Source organism: Parus major, chromosome 1A (genome assembly GCF_001522545.3).
Source record: "Parus major isolate Abel chromosome 1A, Parus_major1.1, whole genome shotgun sequence".
In the NCBI taxonomy this organism is placed as follows: domain Eukaryota; kingdom Metazoa; phylum Chordata; class Aves; order Passeriformes; family Paridae; genus Parus; species Parus major.
In genome coordinates, this window is record NC_031773.1 from 52547819 (window position 1) to 52555470 (window position 7652).

Below are 7652 nucleotides of genomic sequence, written 5' to 3' on the forward strand. Positions count from 1 at the left end.
AATGATTTAATTATTTCATGTGAAGTGGAACAGCTTTAACAGAGATGAATGACGATATCTATTTTAGAATACTCAGGATTACTTGTCCAGCTACTTTTCTCATGTGCTTTTAGCCTGGGATTTCTTGGTCATTGTAAGAGTCGACTGATTTGACTCTTGTTCTATCTCTTCGTGTACAAGTGTTTAATCCATAGCTGCCTTACTACCCTCTTGTACTTGGTGTTTTCTCATCATGTTGTGTACTCTGAATTATAATATGGATTAGGAGTATTGAATATAAAGAAGTAGTTTTGAGGATTTTCTTGAGAATTCATCCTGTTTGTATCCAACAGTTTATGAAAATGCCTGTGGGAATGATTATGCAACAAAAGCAGACAATAATAAAATTTATGATGGAGAAAGAGACTTTGTATCTGACAAGATGCTGTGAAAGATGAAATGCAGTCAAACCTGGCTCATTAAATCTACAGAGAAAGAAGGGGGAGGGAATGTTCCGCATTCTCACAAAAGACAGAAACAAGCAGAAGAGACAGGCTGAAATTTGCTGTAATAGTTTTGAAACAAGTGATTCACTAATTCTCCAGCTACAAGACCTATACAATTTTAGGGAATTAAATGTTTCTTGCTGTGAGTTTTTTATTAATAGCTATGCTAAATGTACATTCTTTTAAAGAAGCAGCAGAATGCAGTGGATGATGTGGTGAAAATATCAATCTTAGGAAACTAATGAAGTCTTTCAAAGGATTCACTGTAGATTTTTAAGAGCAAATGCATCTATGGTTTTAGATTTTCTGAGTAAGTTGTATTTTAAGAATGATGTGTTACTAGTTTTAATAGATTTAGCTGTACTTTTTGAAATAGAGTTTCTAAGACCTCCATTATCTGAATTTAGATCTATCACTAGGTATCCAGCTTTTTAAAAGATATAAATGCTCAATAGGACATGAGAGTCAAATCTTAACCGAGACTCCAAACTCAGTCTGTACCAAACAATTCCTTATTATTGTTGTTATTAAGTGAGACCTGCTTGGCATTTAACAGTTCTGGAAACATTACTTATAGTGATTATCTCTTGGTTCAGTCCCAAGAAAACAGAGGCAAAACTTCTGTTGATTTCAGATATGCATGATCAAGTCTTACTTGACAATACAGCCCCTTATCCATGTATGTTACCCTGCAATGAGAGATCTGTCATAATTTAATATGCTGTTCTGTGTTATCCTGTTGATACTGAGTTTTTCTGAACTTTCAAGTACATGAAAATTTTGTTTATCTTCCAAGTTTTATAAGTTTGAGCTAGAGAAGAAGGAAGATACCTTCGGTTATTTGCCAAAACTGGATTTCCATAAGAACTTCTTGATTTGTATACCCTAGAACCTAAGGGTAGATTAGAAAGTAAGGTTCTTCATGTGGGGTGAATTATCATTGATTTAGAGTGATGATATTTCCTGCGAGGCTCATTTAAAAATGTTTGTAGCATTTAATTCATGCAAGATAGACACCATGAACTTGCCAGGTAGGACAGTGCCACACTGGATGGCTATAATCTTATATTTCTTCTATGTACAATTCTTATCAGTAAGATGTTTCCATAATCAACAGGATTATTTGCTTTATAGTTCTCAGTTCTTTAGGATAATGAGACTTCTTGGATGGGCATCTGCTGCTTTAAATATCAAAAATAGAGGACAGAAGCAAACATGTATTTAATTTTATATCAAAATGTAGAGAACATGGAAACCACTGTAAATTAACTGTCTATTTACTCTATGTGCAATGAAATAGTCTGAGCCTTTCTTCTGATAAAACTAATTACAGGGTTCAGAAATTACTCAAGACTGCAGATTGAAGCTGTACCAATTTTATCAGAGAGATCACAGTAATTGCAGCAGTGAAGTGCCTGCAAATTCGTGTTGCCTAGTAACATTATGGACAAAGTTACGGGGAAGGAGCCATCCTTTTACTGACTTTTCTCTTGGAATGTCATTCACAACTTTCACATTACTGTTTTAGCATTATGCCCTGGTAAGGCACAGTTTGTGAGTCCTGTCTTCTTGGAGCTTCTGCCTATGAAGACTTACCTCAGGGAATGACTTTGTGCAGTGAGGAGCTAAAACTTCAAGGAGACTCCTAAGTCAAGTGTATCCATAAACCTTTGCAGGCTTCAGACATGGCGTAATTATGCTAAACTTAATTTACAGCCATGTGCAATGTAATGTAATGGATTTTTAGTAATTTTCTAGTAATTAACTTCTTGCCATATTTGTAGTTTTTAATTACTTTTTTTTATTTTCAGGGTTTTTTTGGGTGAAGGATATCCCCCTTTTTGCTTCTATGCAAGCTATATTTTGCATAGCAAGATGAATCCTTTATCTGGAGGTCAAGTACAGCTGGCAGAGCTTTCAAGTCATCTCAAGGAAAATCAGGGCTGTATATAAAGTGTTGAGTAATAAGTGACATGTTACATGATCATGTCACCTAAATTTGTTTGTAAAGAAAGTAATGGGTTTTGATACATTTGAAATCTTAAGCTGTGACCTGGTGTAAATGCTGAATTCTATAATTTTTTTTTTATTCTGTCATCTTGGGGATGAATTGTTGGGCACATACTGAACCTGGGGATAGAAAATGCTCTGTTCTGGTGTAGGGTGTGGTGAAATTTTGTCCTGTCTTATGAATGTGATACCTACATTTTGGGACTGCCTTGGCCAAGCCAGGGGTACAGCTACATTTCTTTGTCCTGCTGCTTGATGTGCTTACAACACAAAATTTGAATTACACGTAGTTAACCGTGCTTGGCGGACTTGATTTAGTCCAGAATATTCTTTATGAGGGTTGAACAAGCTTGTCTAAGAGCTTTTGGGAGTGATTGAGGACAGTCACAGGTGTTTAAGATGTTCCCCATCTTCCAGACAGTGTGATGGTCTCTGTAGTGTGTTTCTTAGCATTTCTTGTCCACTGTGAATTTAAGTGAAGACACACTTGGCTGTGCCTGCTTTTTGAGACTTGGTATAAAATAATTCAGGGCTGCTTGTTTTTTACTTTGCAGACTCAGACTCTCCTTTGGACTAGATGCTACCTAAGTGCTCAGCTGTCACATAAGAGGTAGCCTGTGCTATACTGGATGGTATTAACCAAGAATAATGACAGACTTCAAACTCCTCTGCTGAGTTTACTCCTAAGTGGATCTGTAGTGTAAAACGTATCTCATGTGAAAAGAAAGGTGGTGCGTTTTTACTTTTTTTTTTTTTTTATTAATTGCCATTTAATCTTCTCAATATACTCTTAGGCTGCAAAGGTAGGAAGTTGGGAAAAAGCAGTTACAAAACTTGCATCCCTATTTAAGATTGCTCAATATTGATCCCTGGGTGGGCCCTTCACTTGTGAACTGTACTTAATGATCCTTTTTGAGTACCTTTCAACTCAGATTTTGTGTTATTACTGGATCTGTCTGTTTGCTGTGATCTGTTTTTTCTTTTTTTAAAAAAGTCTGTACAAACTGTGTACTATTTCAAATTGTATTAAAACATACTGAAAGTTCTGGCAAGTTTTTAGGATGCCTGATGTAGTGGATGGAATAATGTACAAGAATGCACACTCCAAGGTGCTTGGGTAGTAAAACTGTGCCACTTCAGTTAACAGGAAATCTCATAACTTGTTTGGATTACACATTTTCTTCTGGGAGGAGGGACAGCTGACAAATGCTCACCAGGCAGAACTAAATAGTCAGAATCTTCTCTACCCAGATGCATTATGGAAGTGTAACACTGAAAGTATTCAGATGTGCTTTATATTGAAGTTTGTGAGGAAGAATGCAGACACTAATGTTTCTGATTTCAGTTGCTTTCTTTTTCTGCTCTCATTTTAACCATTTATTGATATGCTTGGCTAGTATGTGCTTATATTCTCTCTTTTCCACATCGGATGTGGCTAATTAATTTCAAATGGTGTCTTATTATTATTGAAATAGAAGCAAAGGAAGCAAATTAGTAGCTCAGGCAGAAAAGTTTTTTTTTCTCCAAAGAGTTAGATGCTTTTGCCAAATAGGTGCACGTGAACACAATTCCACATATTTTTAAGTATCAGTACCAAAATGTAAAGCATATCAGGATAAAACACCGGCTAAAAATTTCCATATGGAAGCATTTGCTAGCAGGAGTGGTACTCTGGCTAAAGAGACTATAAAAGGGTATGATTTTCAAGAAGACTTGGGTCAATAGCATCTGATGGTTCTGTAAAAAAGCAAAATCATTTTTTGGAAACACATCTAGGAAAGTTTACATAAGTAGGAAATACAATAAAGATGAGGAAAATAACATTCCTCAGAATCTTTTAAGGTGGTAAGAGACTGTTCTTTCTTTCCTTATTCTTTCTCAGGAGGTTGTTTCTGTGCTGCCTTTGTCCATTCTCTGTCAGTCCAAGGTCACCTCGGTGATAAACAACTGTCTGACAAAATCTGTCAAATGGTTTCATTGCTTATGAAGCTGTTCTGTTTGGAACACTGAATCACAGAAGCTGCATAAGGCATTGTCAGCTTTCCTAGTGTTGCATTTTAATTTCATTTAATGGTACTTTAATGAATTGCAGTATCTCTTAGTCCAGTCAGAGGCTTTAGTTGAAGGCGGTACAAGCTGATTAGAAATACATCCCTCAGTGACTTAAGTGCAGGAGTGTCTTCATTGGCCAAGTGGTTTCTGAGGTGCTGAGCGCTCTTAGATGTGGGAAGGAGCTGTCAGGGCTGATCAGGCTGCAGAGAAATTTGCGTGCTTTCCCTGTGTCAACAAAACTTTCAAACCGGAGAAATTAGATATGGGTCTGAGCCATCATCTATGATATACATGAAACACTTGACAGGTTCTCAGAGGTGTTTTATGTGTGCACATGCAGAGATCACATGGCATCTGTGTCCTGAGCCTTCAGCAGCGCTAAAGGAGCTGGTGCTTGTGAATGAGGATACTGTGTAGCCTCTCTCTGAATTATTCCTGGTCACAAAATTCAGTCAAAAGTGAAACACTTCATAAGTATTCTCTTTAGCTTGAAAGAAATCATGTCTGTTATCCTCACCCAAGTCCTAGTAAATTCTACAGGCCATGAATAATAGTGGGATGCCAGATATAAATCAGCCTATGTGGTATGTACGTAACAAAACTCATGCTATTTTGGTTTTAGGCCCATGCTCTCTCTTGTTCTGTAAGACAGCCCTCTGAGATTCTTCTCTGATTCTTTTAATTGTCAGATATACCTAAATGCCTTTCAGTTTGCACCAAGTAAGTATCATAGGTGTGGTCGACTCTGACAATAAGATAAGGGAAAGTCTGTGTTCTTTTGTGCATTGTTTAATTAATTAATTAATATTGTTTAATCACAGTCATCTTTAGGATCACTTAGACTGATCTGATTAGGAAGTATTTAAAGTAACATTAGCTTGCAGGACCATATTTCATGGTAAGTGCCATTTTAGAAAAAATTCTTGAAGTTGACATCATCTACTTCTGCATGTTCTCTTCTGCTTAAATAAAAGCTGATTTAAGTATTGGAAGAAGGAATGTGGACCCCAAATAAAGATCAATTAATTTCCATGTGTGCTCCTTCATACCAGTTTACATTATCACATATTTTCCACTATTTGAGTCATTACTTGGAGACCAGCAGACACAGGGAAGAACAGAGTTGTCTGAAGTTGAGATGTTTAACAACTTATTTTTAAACACTGTTACCTCATGTTTTAGTTCTGTCTCTAGTCTCACTGCTAATGCTTAGGGATTAGTTTGATTTGTGAGAATAACTCGCTGGCCAAACACCCTGTGGGAGTTGCTTTAGCTAACCAAATTACACAGAGAAAACACCTTTTTATTTGTATTGCATACATAAGGCATAAAAAAATCTTGTTGTCTGATATGTAGAGAGAATGATATTTTTAAAGGTTCATCCTGGTTATCTGGGGACCTAAACTGTCTGCAGCAAAGATGGGATTTCTATCACCAATAATAGTTTACACATTCAAGATTCTGTCTTGCACATGCTGGTAGAAGAAATAGTAATATTGACATTCATTATAAAAAATATTGCGAAGATTTAAAGCCTTGAGGTTTCAAGGGATGAGTAATAGTGCTATAGAACACTGCCTTTTTCCTGGATTTTTATTAGATTTTTCTAACCTTAATGCTGGTGTCACAGTGAGGGAACATAAATCCTGTCTCTGCAGTATTCTGTTACTGCCTACGGCAGAAGAAACAACACATGTGCCAACACATTCAACATGTCTTCTTCATTACTGCTCCTTCTTGTTTTATTCAGAGGAGTTGTAATTCTTCTTTGAAAATGCCTCACCTACCAAAGTGGTTATTGTTTACAATATTTATAGTCTTGGGACTATAAATATTGTAGACCAGGATAGGTTGTGTTCAGGAGAAGAACAATGAAACTTTTTCTATTAATCTCAACTGAATTCATGTGGGGTTAATTAACCCATAGGCTGGATTAAAAAAGCTGTCCAATTATTATGTGTTTGTGTTGAAGGTGATGAAGAGTTGGGCTGATGAGAAAACTCATGATACTCTAGAACTATGCCATAAATTCAAAATTACTTTAACCAAGTCTTGTAATTTCATAAATGACTTAATTTTTTATTTTTTGTAGTTGTACATAGAAAATCTGATGCTGAAAGTTAAATGGGAGTTTTCATTTTGTCTGCTGCAGGGTTCTGCAAAAGTATTCTCAGACTAGGAACATCAAAGAAGGCAAGTACCAGACTAGTAATTCTCTAGGATGTTCTTCCTCTCACCTCTGTTTTCTAAATATTGATGATCTTGTTCCCAGAATTTATCGTGATGGTATTTGTAGTGATACATACCAGAATCACATACTGAAATGACAATGCAATTAACATAAAGGATAATGTAGGAACTTTGATGAAAGCTGTGTCTGGTCTCCACCAATAACCAAGACTGGGAAGTCCTTAGCGTATCAGACTTTTGTCAATCTCAATTGTAATAGTTGCACTGTCAATCAAGAACTCAGCCTTGGTTGGAAGTACAGAACACATAGCTACCCACTGACAGATACTTTGAAATCCAAAGTTGATTATTTTTCTTTCAGTTTGTTGTGTTTTTGCCTGTAAAAATAAGGTGAGTGCCATTCTTTGTAAAAAAAAAAAAAAAATAAAAAAGAGAGAGTGGTCAGAGTGGTATTTTGTCTGAAATCCCTCAGTTTTGTATAGGATTGCTTTTTTTTTAGATGGGTGGGGATGAATGGCTGAGTAACTTCCAGACATAAACAACAATGGGTTATGTAGATCTCCTTGAAATAAGAACAAGTTGTATTCAATGTTTACTGTACTGGAAAAAGAATATGTTCCTTTTGTTGCAAAAAGTTTCTGACTACACCAGGAATTCTGCATGTGGAGCTGTAACCAGTTCACTGTGGCAGTGGTTTGGTCTCATTCTTCTTCATCCATGCATCATCTAATTTTTTTTTTTTTTCTCCAAATATTCATAGATACAGCTCAAATTCTTAGTCTGCCAGGATCTACAGCTATCAGTGGCTAGTGCTTCACAAGGACATGAGGGCCTCAAAGCAGCAGTAGAACATCTGTGTATTTTACATGCAGCCTGTGTTTTGAGCTTATTTTGTTACAGATGTAAGCAGGTGTA